Here is a 14,303-nt window from a genome sequence, read left to right as displayed (position 1 = left end):
TCAGTATTGCCTTGTATGTTCCTACACTTCTCTGGAATTCTAACTGATCTTCCCCGAGGTTGGCTTCTAAAAGTTTTTCCATTCTTCTGTAAAGAATTTGCGTTAGTATTTTGCAACAATGTCTTATTAACTGATTGTTTTGTAATATTCACACCTGTCAGTACCTGCTTTCTTTGGAATTGGAATTACTTTATTTGTTTTGAAGTCTAAGGGCTAAGGGTATTTTGCTTCTCTTATACATCTTGCTATTCAGACGGAAGACTTTCATCATGGTCGGCCCTCCCATGGCTACCAGTAATTCAAAAGGAATGCTGTCTGTTCTCAGGACCTTGGCTCAACTTATGTCTTTCAATGCTCTGTCAAATTCTTCATGGAGTATCACATCTCCCATCTCATCTTCATCTATGTCCTCTTCTATTTCTATAATATTGCCCTCAAGCACATCTCTCTTGTACAGGCCATCTATATACTCCTTCCATATTTTAGATTACGCTTCTTTGCTTGAGCTCATCCTATTCATACAGCTGGTTCTCTTTTCTCAAAGGTCTCTTTAATTTTCCAGTAGGTGGTATCTATCTTTCTCTTAGTGGTATAGGCTTCTAAATCCTTACATTTGTCCTCTAGCCATTCCTGCTTAGCCATTTTGCACTAACTGTCAATCTTATTTTTTAAACATTTGTATTCCCTTTTGCCCAATTCATTTACTGCATTTTATATTTTCTCCTTTCATCAGTTAAATTAAGTATCTTTTCTGTTACTGAAGAATTTCTGCCAGACCTCCTCTTTTTACCTGCTGCCTTTAATATTTCATCTCCTCCCTCTGAAACTCTCAACAACCTCTGGTTCCTTCAGTTTATCCAGGTTCCAATCTCTTTAGATTCCTACCTTTTTAATCTACTGTTCATACTACATGACATTTTGTCTCTGACTGTAGGAGACATCTGCTGAATTAAAATGGCAAGCTCCCAAGACAACTCCCTCAGCCAGAGACAAAATGTCTAGGAGTAGTTTTACATACCGACCAAAGTCTCTCTGTATGGAAATTTTGTTGAAGTAACACCAGCTGTGAAAGCCTACAGTGTACGACATATCTTATTGTTCACTGATTTGTTTCCAACTGCACTGTGAATGAGACATGTCGCACACTACCCTAGCAAATGTTTTCTAGTGCTGGCAAAGAAGAAAACAGTCCCACAGAAATAACCAAAACAAGGCTATACCAAACTATGAGAAAATGTTTTAAGTAAAGAAAATGTGGCAAGACCACACCAGTCAACAAAAAAGTTGTAATAGGCACTTCTCTATAAGCGGAGATAGTATTGATATGTTTTCTATGTGATTTAAACAAATTGAATTCTGGATCACATTTTGCTTACACTAAAGTCTTTGTCCTAATCAATTAAATTATTCACCACTCTAAGCCTGACTGCCTTCTCTATTATGTTGTTCCAAATGTACATCAATTTATCATGATGTTGCTATCTTCATATTTCTTTTCAGGCCCACTGCTGAGGTAGTGTTTGGCAACTGATCTTAAGTTGTCTGTGTGAGTTAGGTGCAAAAATTTGCATTATTTAAACCTTTTTTCAATAGTTCTTACAGTCTGTCTAATTTACGACATGCCGCATTTACATGGTATGTAGTAGACACCCACTTTCTGGAGCTCTCGATTCCAGTACGCTAGTTAGTTTTGGTGGAGGTATTGAAATACATTGGAAACCATATGGAAGGTAGGTAAATTTGACTTCTTCTACCCTGTTGGTTCCCTCTACTGGCGGTGTTGAGTTGTGCTGTAGAGCATGCCTGATATGTTATTCTAAGTACCTGTTCTTTCATGAAAGTTATCTCACATGTCTCAGCTCTTCAATGAAGCTTTCTTTGTCTGACAGCAAATATGATCTGTTAATCAGTTTTCTATGCAAAGAACTTCTTTGTAATCGCTGATGATGATTTGTGACATGCAGTTGGGGATCAGTACGGATAGAGCTCCTGTATCGTCACTTTTATTGGACAGTTCAGCATGGATCTCTCTATAGTTAAAATTATGACATAGGTAATACATTTTCCTGTTGTGGGCTGTGGGTTACATTATAAACATAGTCACTAAGTGAAATTTCTATGTCTTGGTCTTCTCATTTCACAGTAGTACCCCTTTGGCTGTCATCCACAGAATACATACAGCACAGTGGTATGTCGACGATATTCTATGCCTTGTTTTGTTGCTCTTCATGATAAGCCATCCTGGGCTTACAGTCAGAAAGAGAACAACACTTGCACACAGTGAGAGTTTCTACAGCTTGCCTTCATGCTTGCCAAACTTACTCTGGCCAGCAAGGTTGCTGGATCTCTCAAAAATTGCGAATGTTAGTAGCAGCATGGGTGTGGGCCTCCAACCAGCAAAGGATTTTGATGATCTAACATGTCAATTGGACAAAATTTGACATGATATTCCTCAGGAGGTCATCCAACAACTCTATGAATCAATGCCAAGCCAAATAAGTGCTTGCATAAGGGTGATAGGTGGACCACTGTGCTACAGAGGGGCTCCAGGAACACTCACCTGAGTTTAAACACTTCTGCTTGCCACCAGACATGAACGTTATTGAGTGTGTGTGACATTTTGCTTTATGGTATTTTCATTTGCTGCTATGAAGTTTTACTTTACTGTTTAGTTATATTTCATTCCCACTATGTTCTATGTATTTTTGTGCACTGCATAAATATTTTCTTTTATTTGTAATATAAATTTTGTATATGGTGTTGTATAAATGTTAGTTGATAAACATTGTATTTGTGATGCAGTCTGTCCAGCAATGGCTGGTAAATGATGAAGATATAGTAAAGTAAAGTAAAGTAAAGTAAAGTATATCTAGGATGCCTTGCAATGTGGTGTTCAGAAGAGATCTCCACCCCCTCATACTCTTATAGATTTATACACAGTCCTGCAGGTCCATGGTGTCAATTCCCTCCAGCACTACTTCAGACATTAGTCAAGTCCATGCCATGTCAAGTTGTGGCACTTCTGGGTGCTCACAGGGGCCCTACACAATATTACGCACATGTACCAGTTTCTTTGGCTCTTCAGTGTATATTGAGGTAACACTTAACAGATTTTTTAGGAGAGGGCAACATGATTTTCTTTGCCCTACAATGTGCATATTTCTAATGATGGTTTTCCAAAGTTTTAATATTTGACACCCATGCTTTGAGTTACCCCAAAATGTGATTCCATATCTTATTACTGACTCAAAGTAGCTGTGATATACTACTTCTCTTGTGTCCATACTGACGGTATTGTACAATATTCTCATTGCAAATGCTATGCTATTTAATTTATTTGCAAGGTACTGTATATGTGAGCCCCGTAGTAGATTTTTCTCCATTTGCTTTCCTAGGAATTTCATACAGCTAGCTTCCTGCAAATCCTGGTTTCTGTGACTGACCTGAATATCATTTAATTTTACTTGTTTTGTTTTAAACTGCATTAACTGAGTCTTTTCATGTTTAATTCTAACCCATTTAAAACAAACCAGGTATTTAATTTTTCTAAAATATTTAATACAGTTTGGGGAATTTGGTCAGTACTGTTACTTTCAATGATTCTGATGTGCTGTCTGCAAATAAATCTGAGTGACTCTCAATATTAAGTGGCAGATCATTTATGTAGTGGTAGATCATTAACATAAAACAGAAACAGAATGGGATCTAAGACAGAGCCTTGGGGCGTTTCATATGAAATGGTTTTCCATTTTGAAGTATAAATTCCTCTCTGTGTTGATACAACCACTCTTTGTCTTTGGTTGGTTAGGTAGGACTTTGATAGGTCACAAAAAAATTCTTGTGGCATGCAGTGAGTTGTCTACAGAGGAGCTAACTTGATCTACAAAATGGTTTATAGTGGATACTGTGGTTTTGACTTTTTGAATTCCATAGCGATTTTTTGAGATTATTTTAAATTTTTCTATGAAATTTTGGATTTGTATGGTGACTACCTTTTCAAGTATTTTTGATAGTGATGGAAGAAGAGAGACTGGGCAGTAGTTTCCCATATATTCCTTTGTGCCCTTTTTGAATAGTGGCTTAGTTACCGTATTTACTCGAATTTAAGCCGCACTCGAATCTAAGCCGCACCTGAAAAATGAGACTCGAAATCGAGGAAAAAAAATTTTCCCGAATCTAAGCCGCACCTGAAATCTGAGACGCGAAATTCAAGGGGAGAGAAAAGTTTTAGGCCGCACTTCCAAATCGAAACAAACTTGGTCCATTGTAATATGAGACACAATTTAGGTTGAATGAATGACGATACAGCTGTAGTAGTTTGGTTCGAGTCGTAAGCTTAGCAGTTAAGCTTTACCAGGTAGCCGTTGTTATGCGTCAGGCGCTCTGTCCGTATTTATACGGGTACCCTTCCTTTTTCACGTGCTTCGTCTGGTTTGAATTGATTGCTTATTTTTCTTTGATCTGATAAGTGCAGTTCTCTTTGTTATAAGTGTTTCCGTCACTCAAAGCTGAAAATGCATTACTGTAGTGTGTCATGCATTGTTTGTCGCATTCTGAAAATGAGGGTTTACGTCCTGTCGCCGCTCGCGGCATGGCTTGCTTTTGTGCACGCTACTGCCGCTTACAATTAAAAAAAAAAACAAAGAGAGGAATCATCTCATTAGCGAAACAATGGCATGAGACTGCTATTCGTTGCTACTTACACTGCTGCTTTCTTTGATAATGATCAACAAGAATCAAATAATAGACTGCGTATGATAGAAGATGTTCTGAACGAGAATTTAGCGAAAATTTTTTCCAATTGAAAATCTTTGCAGACACCTCTTTAGTACATTACATTGTGCACAGAAATTAGAGTCATCTTAGATTTAAAAATCTAGTGAATTGACGTGCTTCATTTTTGACTGTATCACTATTAGGCATAAGAATAATACGAATATAAACATGACATGTTATGTATATTCTTCCGCGTCTGCTGTTGTCTCACTCTACTTTCATAGTTTATTAGGCGGACAGGATTTAAATGAGATAGCAGCAAACATGAAAGAATACATGGCAAAATGTTTATATTCGTATTATTCTTATGGTGAAGAGAATACTGCATGTGATTCACAATTCATAAAAGTTCCTATTAGCAACCATTTCTTCTCACAGTTAGGAAAAAATTCAGAAAGCAGAGTTGGCCATATTGACAAATATCCCAAGCAGTCTTGCCAGTCGGATTTTCGTAGTACATTGAAATGCTGCTATATTCAAAGAGGAACAATACGGAATTTGTATTTACTTCGTTGGATAATGTATGAAAATGCAGTGGTCGAAACTCGGGGCGGAGAAAAAAAAAGCTCGTCTTCCACCTTTTTTTAATTTATTTACTGACGCAGAGGTTTTGGTGCCAGTATTTGTCTTTGTGCCTGCGAAGCATGCCTGCGTAGCGCTACATATATTCGACGACAGAAATTAGTTGTGGTGGCACCTACCAAAATTTTTCAGAACTTCCGCTTACTTTGCACTTGATTCTAAGCCGCAGGTGGTTTTTTGGACTACAAAAACCGGAAAAAAAGTGCGGCTTAGATTCGAGTAAATACGGTAGTTTGTACTTCAGTGTGTCTGGAAAATAACATTCTTGAAGGGACTGGTTAACTAATGTTGATAGTGGCTGTGCAATGATTTTAGAGACTGTTTTAACACTTTTGTTGTTATCCCATCCAATCCTGCTGATGTTTTGCTTTTTAGTGATAGTATCACATTTTCTATATCCTTTACAACAGTTTTGGTAAATGTACTCACCTTCAAATTGCTCATTGTTGAAGAAATTTACCTTATCCGAGTAATCTTCTACATTGATGTTTGATTTGTTTACATTTATTAAGAATTCATTAAATAATTCAGGAATATGAGCAGAATTTACTGTAGTTTCATCCTCTATCTCGATTTCAGAAATAACAAGGCCTCTAGCTGTGGCACCTATTTTGGTTCTGATCGCTGACCATAATGCCTTTGATTTCTTTTCACTATTTGAATCATATCGAAGAATTTTAGTGAGTTGTTGGGTTCCCTGGATGGATATATGTTGAAATCAGTACGTATTATGACTCTTTTCTTGGTTTCTTTTTGAAGTTTTTGCAATAGACACTGGAATTTCAATAAAAAATGTTTCGTTATTTCTGTGCCTGGATTACACAGATAAAATTACAATATTCTGCCCTAACTCTACACAGCAGGTTTCAAATATACATTCTTCATTAGGGAAATCAAAATCGAATCTTGCTCTATATCCTACTGATCTTTCCACATGTATGCATGATCCTCCTCATGTTAAAAATGGAAAAATAAAAACTATCAAGATTATTTAAGATTTTGATAGTATCCTTAGTAAACCAGTGCTCATTCAAGCATACATCCTTGATTTTTAGTATTTCTGTTGAAATGATTTGCAAGTTGTTAGTTTTGTTTCTCTGCCATTTGTGTAGTTTGAATATAACCCATTCATGTTCAAGTGCATTATGAACATATTGTTCCTTTATTGAATATCCCTAAGGGCATATGTTTTGAAACATCATTTATGTATTTTCGTTTAAACTTCATTATAAATTTTTTCAGCCCCACCTGGGTATACTAGTTTCTGTAACTAAGTATGATCTTACAAAAATCACTGTACATGTTGCTGAATGTTGCTGATCCTAGCCTGTTTTGATGTAGGCCATCTTGTCCTAGACTTTTATCACTTATAAATTTACTTGAATCCATGAAAACTGAACCAAGTCTGTTCCACTGTTCTCTGATGTGATTATTATCCTGTCTATGCACTTATCACTTACTGATCTTCTGTGCAGAATAATCAACTTTGATGCTGGATACATGAAATTCAGGAATGAAAAAAAAAGTCAAACACAGTTTCCTTATCACCAAAGGCTGTTTGCACTAGTCCTAGAGAAACTTTTCATATCTTTAAACTTGAAAAACAGAAAGAATGTGGATTATTAAAGCATACATAAACCGTCTTTGTTTTGCAAATAATATTCTGCTGTTTGGCTAAGACAGATAAACTGCAGTGATGGATGGAGGAGCTTACCACAGCAACTTAGTAGGTAGGCACTATCCACCATTCATGACTCACTGGAGAGGAACAAGTTGCATCTTTAGCTTTTTTGTGTACTTTTACAGTTAATTCTTAAATTCCTTGCATGGTTTTGTATTTAAGAGGTGTAGTCTTGTGTTTTAGTGACTGTCTAGTGTAGATCTGCACTGTCTGTAGCGCAATGTTGCTCACTGCAGACAGCACAGTCAGGTGCCAGCCTCTACATCTACAACTTCATTTATACTCCGCAAGCCACCCAATGGTGTGTGGTGGAGGGCACTTTACGTGCCACGGTCATTACCTCCCTTTCTTGTTCCAGTCGCGTATGGTTCATGGGAAGAACGACAGCCAGAAAGACTCCGTGCATGCTCAAATCTCTCTAATTTACTAATTTGATTTAGTATCAATCAATACAAAATATCAAGAACTTCTGAGAAAATATCAAAAGCTGTAAACTAAATATAAAGCAGTGGATTGGAATTGTCACCTAACTCAAGACAACGCCGTTGTTAATAGTCATTCCGCGCAGAAAATGTGGCGTGTGGCAAAAAAAACAAACAAGCAAGAACTACACATAAGTACAGCCCCAGTGATACCATTATCAAACAAATTCTCAGCACTTGTAGCGGATTGTGGTAACACAATAGACATAAAAAAAAAAACAGAAAGTAATCACAAAACTCCCGCTAAAGAACCAAAAAAGAACTTGCCAACCTTAAGATGCACCAAAGGGCTTCTTCTGTATGCCAACAGTCATGGAAAAGATCTATCCAAACGTTTTCACGAAAGAATGCCTTCAAAGCATTCAGTTCTCGCGAAAACCCAGCCTGGTGCAATGTTAAATGCAGTGGTGGAGAATATTACAACAGAAACAAGTCAATTGGACAAAGATGCTCACATTGTGATTATTGGCGGCGGCAACGACGTATACAAAAACGAAAGCAAGACAGCCCTGCGAGGCTTCCATAACATATTACCAAAACTATTTCAAACAAACATTGTCATCACAAACGTGCAAGTGCGACATGATTTACCACCTTGGTCGTGCGTAAACAAAGAGATTCGACACTACAATTCTGAGCTAAAGAAACTGTGTGATAAATTTAGCCATGTACATTTGATAGACTTAAGTAAGATGAGTCGTGATGAACATACAAAACACGGATTCCACTTAAACAGGAAAGGGAAGGCCAAGCTAGTTTCCCACCTAAGCAAACTGTGCAAGAAAGACAGTGTGGAGAAAGCTCCAATTGCTCTGGGCTACAACAGTGAGACTTTTTTAAAATAAAGGAGCATAATAACAGTTTTCAGGGATGTATTTTGGATATGACTGAGTCCCATGCGCGCAAAGAAAAGCCAGGCTGTGAAGTAAGTGCTCACTCATTGCAGGTCAGTTCCAAAAAACTAGTGTATGCAAAATGTCGTAAAAAGTGTAACTCAAACAATTTTGATTCATGCAAAATGGTAAATAAACAAGAAGGAATAACACCCTTAAAGTTAATGCACTTAAATGTGCAATATCTCAGAAGCAAACTAGACATCCTACAAATATTCATAGAGCAACACTTGCCACATGTACTAGTAATAACAGAATATGGGCTAAAATGCAGTGAAATAATATGCTATAGATTAGCAGGTTACTTACTTGCAAGTAGTTATTGTAGGCAAAACCATAAAGGTGGTGGTGTGGCAATTTATGTTAATAAGGATGTAGAAGCTAAAAAAATTTCCTTTCTTGAACACCACACCAAAGAAGGATCAATTGAAATGACAGGCATTGTACTCCACAGTAATGATCTTTAGTTACCAAAGCATAAAGTGATTGGAGTGTATAGGCCACCAAATGCTGATGTAATGCTGTTTATGGATAAACTTAGTAGTGTTGCTGGTCAGGCTGGTTCTAATGACCTTACTATATTAGGTGACTTTAATATAGATGCAAACTCAAATAGTATAGTAAACTTGAAACTCAGTGATGTACTGACCTCATACAAGCTTGTAAATATAGTGAACTCTGACACCAGAGTGACGGACACATGTTCCACTAGAATAGATTATGCTATAATCAACAAAGATGTTATAGATAAGGTAAATTACAGTAACTTGGATTTTCTTTATTCTGACCACTTCTGTCAGGTAATAGAATACAAAAATTCAGTTGTGCCTAAAATAACAAAAATTGTGCTACAGAAACGAATGCTGAATACCTCAAATATTAATGCTCTTAAAGACAAACTAGCAAATGAGAAATGGGACTCTGTGTACCAGGTAAAAGGGTCGGATGAGAAACGGAATGAATTCTTCTCAACCCTATTGCATCATTATGAATATAGTTGTCCAGTCAGAGAAATCCAGAAGGTAGTTAAACACTGTCAAAATGGAAGTAATCCTAGACTAAAACTCCCAACAAATCTGATTAGGCTCAGGCAGCAAGTACATGATCTAAACCAGCTTTATAAAGCTACTACTATGCAGGTTTTCAAGGAAAAATACAATAGGGCCAAGCAAACTTTTAAAACTGAAATTGTCAATCTAAGGAAGCAGATTAACAACAAAACAATAGAACAGTCTGACAACATAAGCAAAGCATCTTGGAAGCTGATTGACAAATACCGAAAAGGTCCCAACAAGATGAACATGGAACCACTCAGCATAAGACATGATGGTAACATTATAAAAAACTCAGATACTATATGTAATATTTTTAATAACTACTACATTTCTGGTGAACAATCAACGCATATTACAGATTCACAGATAGAGATCTGGTGCCATCTCACTCAGTGTACCGAATTTGAATTTGTGGAAGTGAATGAGCAGGAGGTTCACAGGGCAATATACATGCTAAAGAAAAAATTTTCATCTGGATGGGATGCCATATCCACTGCTATTATTAAAGCATGCTTAAAAGAAATTTCTAAACCTCTTACTCACCTGATTAATTGCAGCATTAGAGAAAACATGCATCCAATGTTTCTAAAAATGAGTGTAGTGAAACCAGTGTATAAAAAGGGAAGTAAGGAAGAAGTCTCCAACTATAGACCAATATCATTAATTCCCACTTGTAGCAAGATATTCAAAAGCATTATCCTTTCTCAGCTAAGTGCCTTTTTCACAAAACATAAACTGCTTGTAGATTCGCAGCATGGCTTCAGAAAAGAGCTAAGTACAACCACAGCAGTTACACAGTTCATCCTTGAAGTTTACTGTCTGTTGGACCAGAAGATGCAGACTGCAGGTATATTTTTGGACCTGACAAGAGCATTTGATACGGTAAACCATAGGGTACTTCTTAAAAAGCTAAAATCTTATAGTATTAGGGATCAAGCCATGAATCTTTTAACCACGCACCTGTTGAATCGTAAGCAAAGCACTAAATTGTCATACAAACTAGATAATAAAATCATGAACTCCCAGTCCACCAGTGACCCTGTATTACAAGGTGTACCACAGGGCTCAATCCTTGGACCCTTTCTCTTCCTTATATATATTAACGAGATTGCACAACCCATTAACTCCCATATTGTAAGCTATGCAGATGACACGTCAATCTTATTCTATGCGAGCGAATCTAAAGAGCTAGGATCTCTTGCTACTAGTGGTGTAACAGAAGTAACAAAATACTTCAATGATCAGGGACTCAAGGTGAATGTCACCAAATCTCAACTACTGACATTTAAAACAGGCAGTTCTCATCACAACAATATGAATAGAGTGTGTAATATCTCTGCAACAGAAAATGGTAACTGTAAATTTCTGGGTGTATACGTTGATGAAAATTTGCGGTGGACATACCACATTAATTTCGTATGCGGAAAAGTCAGTAGTGCCATATATCTCCTCAGCCAGCTCACAAAGATAGTTTCTAGCCAAGGACTGAAATTAGTATATTATGGAACACTTTACCCCTTTCTCAATTACGGAATTGAACTATGGGGCTGTGCAGCTGATGTACATTTAAAAAGAATACTGCTACTACAGAAAAGAGCAATAAGACTTATACATGGGATGGGACATAGAGATTCATGTCGTGAAGTGTTTGTGCAGCACCAATATCTGACAATATATTCTCTGTACATCTTCAAAATAGTTGTATTTTTTATAAGTCAACCAACAAAGCTATCAAGGGCTGTGATGTACATGATCACAACACTAGAACAAAGTGTAACTATTTCCGTAACAGAACAACGTTAAAAATGACTGATAGAAGTCCATATATCAGTGGTTTGATTTGGTATAACAAGCTACCAAACTCCCTAAGAACGTACACGGGAAATGTTTTTAAAACAAAATTAAAATCTTTTCTAATAGAAAAATGTTTATATTCTTTCAATGAATTTTAAAGATAGTGATTGTAAAATGAGGCATTAGCATATCAGTTGTAATGTGATAAATGTAAAAAATAGACATAAGAAGCAATAGCTACAGAATATAGTGTATTTTATAAGTATAAATATAACCATAATATTAAGTCTGACATTTGCAAAAGCCATCATTATGATGGCTCCACACAAAGAAAATGTAAATAAATAAATAACCCTGTGACAAAACGCGCCACTCTTGTTCAGATCTTCTCTATCTCTGACCTGGTATGGATCCCACACTGGAGAGCAATACTCAAGTATAGGTCAAACTAGTGTTTTGTAAGCCACCTCCTTTGTTGATGGACTACCTTTTCTAAGGACTCTCCCAATGAATCTCAACCTGGCACCCACCTTACCAAAAACTAATTTTATATGATCATTCCACATCAAATCGTTCCGTACGCATACTCCCAGATATTTAACAGAAGTAACTGCTACCATTGTTTGTTCCACTATCATATAATCATACAATAAAGGATCCTTCTTTCTATGTATTTGCAATACATTACATTTGTCTACGTTAAGTGTCAGTTGCCACTCCCTGCACCAAATGCCTATTTGCTGCAGATCTTCCTGCATTTTGCTGCAATTTTCTAATGCTGCAACTTCTCTGTCTACTACAGCATCATCCGCGAAAACCCGCATGGAACTTCCGACACTATCTACTATGTCATTTATATATATTGTGAAAAGCAACGGTTCCACAACACTCCCCTGTGGCATGCCAGAGGTTACTTTAACGTCTGTAGATGTCTCTCCATTGAGAACAACATGCTGTGTTCTGTTTGCTAAAAACTCTTCTATCCAGCCACACAGCTGGTCTGATATTCCGTAGGCTCTTACTTTGTTTATCAGGCGACAGTGCAGAACTGTATCAAATGCCTTCCGGAAGTCAAGGAAAATGGCATCTACCTGGGAGCCTGTATCTAATATTTTCTGGGTCTCATGAACAAATAAAGTGCCTTGGGTCTCACACGATCACTGTTTCTGGAATCCATGTTGATTCCTACAGAGTAGATTCTGGGTTTCCAGAAATGACATGATATACGAGCAAAAAACATGTTCTAAAATTCTACAACAGATCGATGTCAGAGATATGGGCTATAGTTTTGTGCATCTGCTCGATGAAACTTCTTGGAAACTGGAACTACCTGTGCTCTTTCCCAATCATTTGGAACCTTCCGTTCCTCTAGAGACTTGCGGTACACGGCTGTTAGAAGGGGGGCAAGTTCTTTCGCGTACTCTGTGTAGAATCGAATTGGTATCCCATCAGGTCCGGTGTACTTAACCCTGTTGAGTGATTTCAGTTGCTTTCCTATTCCTTGGACACTTATTTCGATGTCAGCCATTTTTTCGTTTGTGCGAGGATTTAGAGAAGGAACTGCAGTGCGGTCTTCCTCTGTGAAACAACTTTGTAAAAAGGTGTTTAGTATTTCAGCTTTATGTGTGTCATCCTCTGTTTCAATGCCATTATCATCCCAGAGTGTCTGGATATGCTGTTTCGATCCACTTACTGATTTAACGTAATACCAGAACTTCCTAGGATATTCTGTCAAGTCGGTACGTAGAATTTTACTTTTGAATTCACTGAACGCTTCATGCATAGCCTCCTTACGCTAACTTTGACATCGTTTAGCTTCTGCTTGTCTGCGAGGTTTTGGCTACTTTTAAATTTGCAGTGAAGCTCTCTTTGCTTTTGCAATAGTCTCCTAACTTTGTTGTTGAACCACGGTGGGTTTTTCCTGTCCCTGACAGTTTTACTCGGCATGTACCTGTCTAAAACGCATTTTACCATTGCCTTGAACTTTTTCCATAAAAACTCAATATTGTCAGTGTCAGAACAGAAATTTTCGTTTTGATCTGTAGGTAGTCTGAAATCTGCATTACATAATAAAGTGATTCACTTGCAAGGAAGTGATCGCCAGGTGATGGAAGCTTTGTTACTGAAATTTTTAGGTTTGTTTAACACAAATAGTCCTTTACTAGTGACACCTGTTACATAACATCATATGTGAGGCAGAAAGCAAAATGGGGCATCCTGTCAGAAGAATCAATTGTTCAGTACCATTGAAAAAAGTGGTTCGCCTCAAAACTATCACTTTTTTTTTCAATTTAATACACTTTTCTTCATCCTTTACAAGCTACAATCAATAAAAAAACAATTCTGACAAGCTAACACACCCAAATTTTCGTTAAAATAGTGAATGTTGAGCCTAGAGAAAGGTACCTCTTGTCACTTATGGAGAAATAACATGGGTTGACTAGAGGCCCTTTTCATTAAAGCAGGAACTGAGACAACTATTACTGGTTTCTACTGGTTTCTCTCAGTAGAAGGAAGTTTTGTAATAACAATAATGTCTGCCCCGAGTGCAGGTCCCTTTTTCTTCACTGATTTATAATCAAGTAATATTGTTGATATTCAAACTCTAGCTCTATGCATTCCGTTTAATGTGTTAGTTATTATGAATGGTTATTTCTTTTGAGCATTCAGCATACTATATTTAGCTTTTGCAACCAAGTATTGATAATCATGCAAACAACTGCAAATTAACGAGAGGAGCAACACCTGATTGTGTTTGTTTCTGACTTTTTCACTGCGTGCCTAGTTAATATTAACATATCTACCTGTGGTTGACTGATGTGTGAGTGGGGCAACATTAACCACCTGTATCGACATTGGCCAACTTATTGATCACAGCAACTACAGACATAGTTTATCTGTAACTTAAGTTAATAATCTTCTATCGCCAGTTCACGCTTGTCTCTCAAACTGTGTGTATCACATGAGTGTTTTGTGCACATGTTCAGTTTATTTTCATTACAATAATCCATGGAATCCTTTGCCAAAGTGTCTGCGCATC

Source organism: Schistocerca serialis, chromosome 5 (assembly GCF_023864345.2).
Source record: "Schistocerca serialis cubense isolate TAMUIC-IGC-003099 chromosome 5, iqSchSeri2.2, whole genome shotgun sequence".
NCBI classification, from domain to species: Eukaryota; Metazoa; Arthropoda; class Insecta; order Orthoptera; family Acrididae; genus Schistocerca; species Schistocerca serialis.
This window is presented reverse-complemented; position numbering follows the sequence as displayed.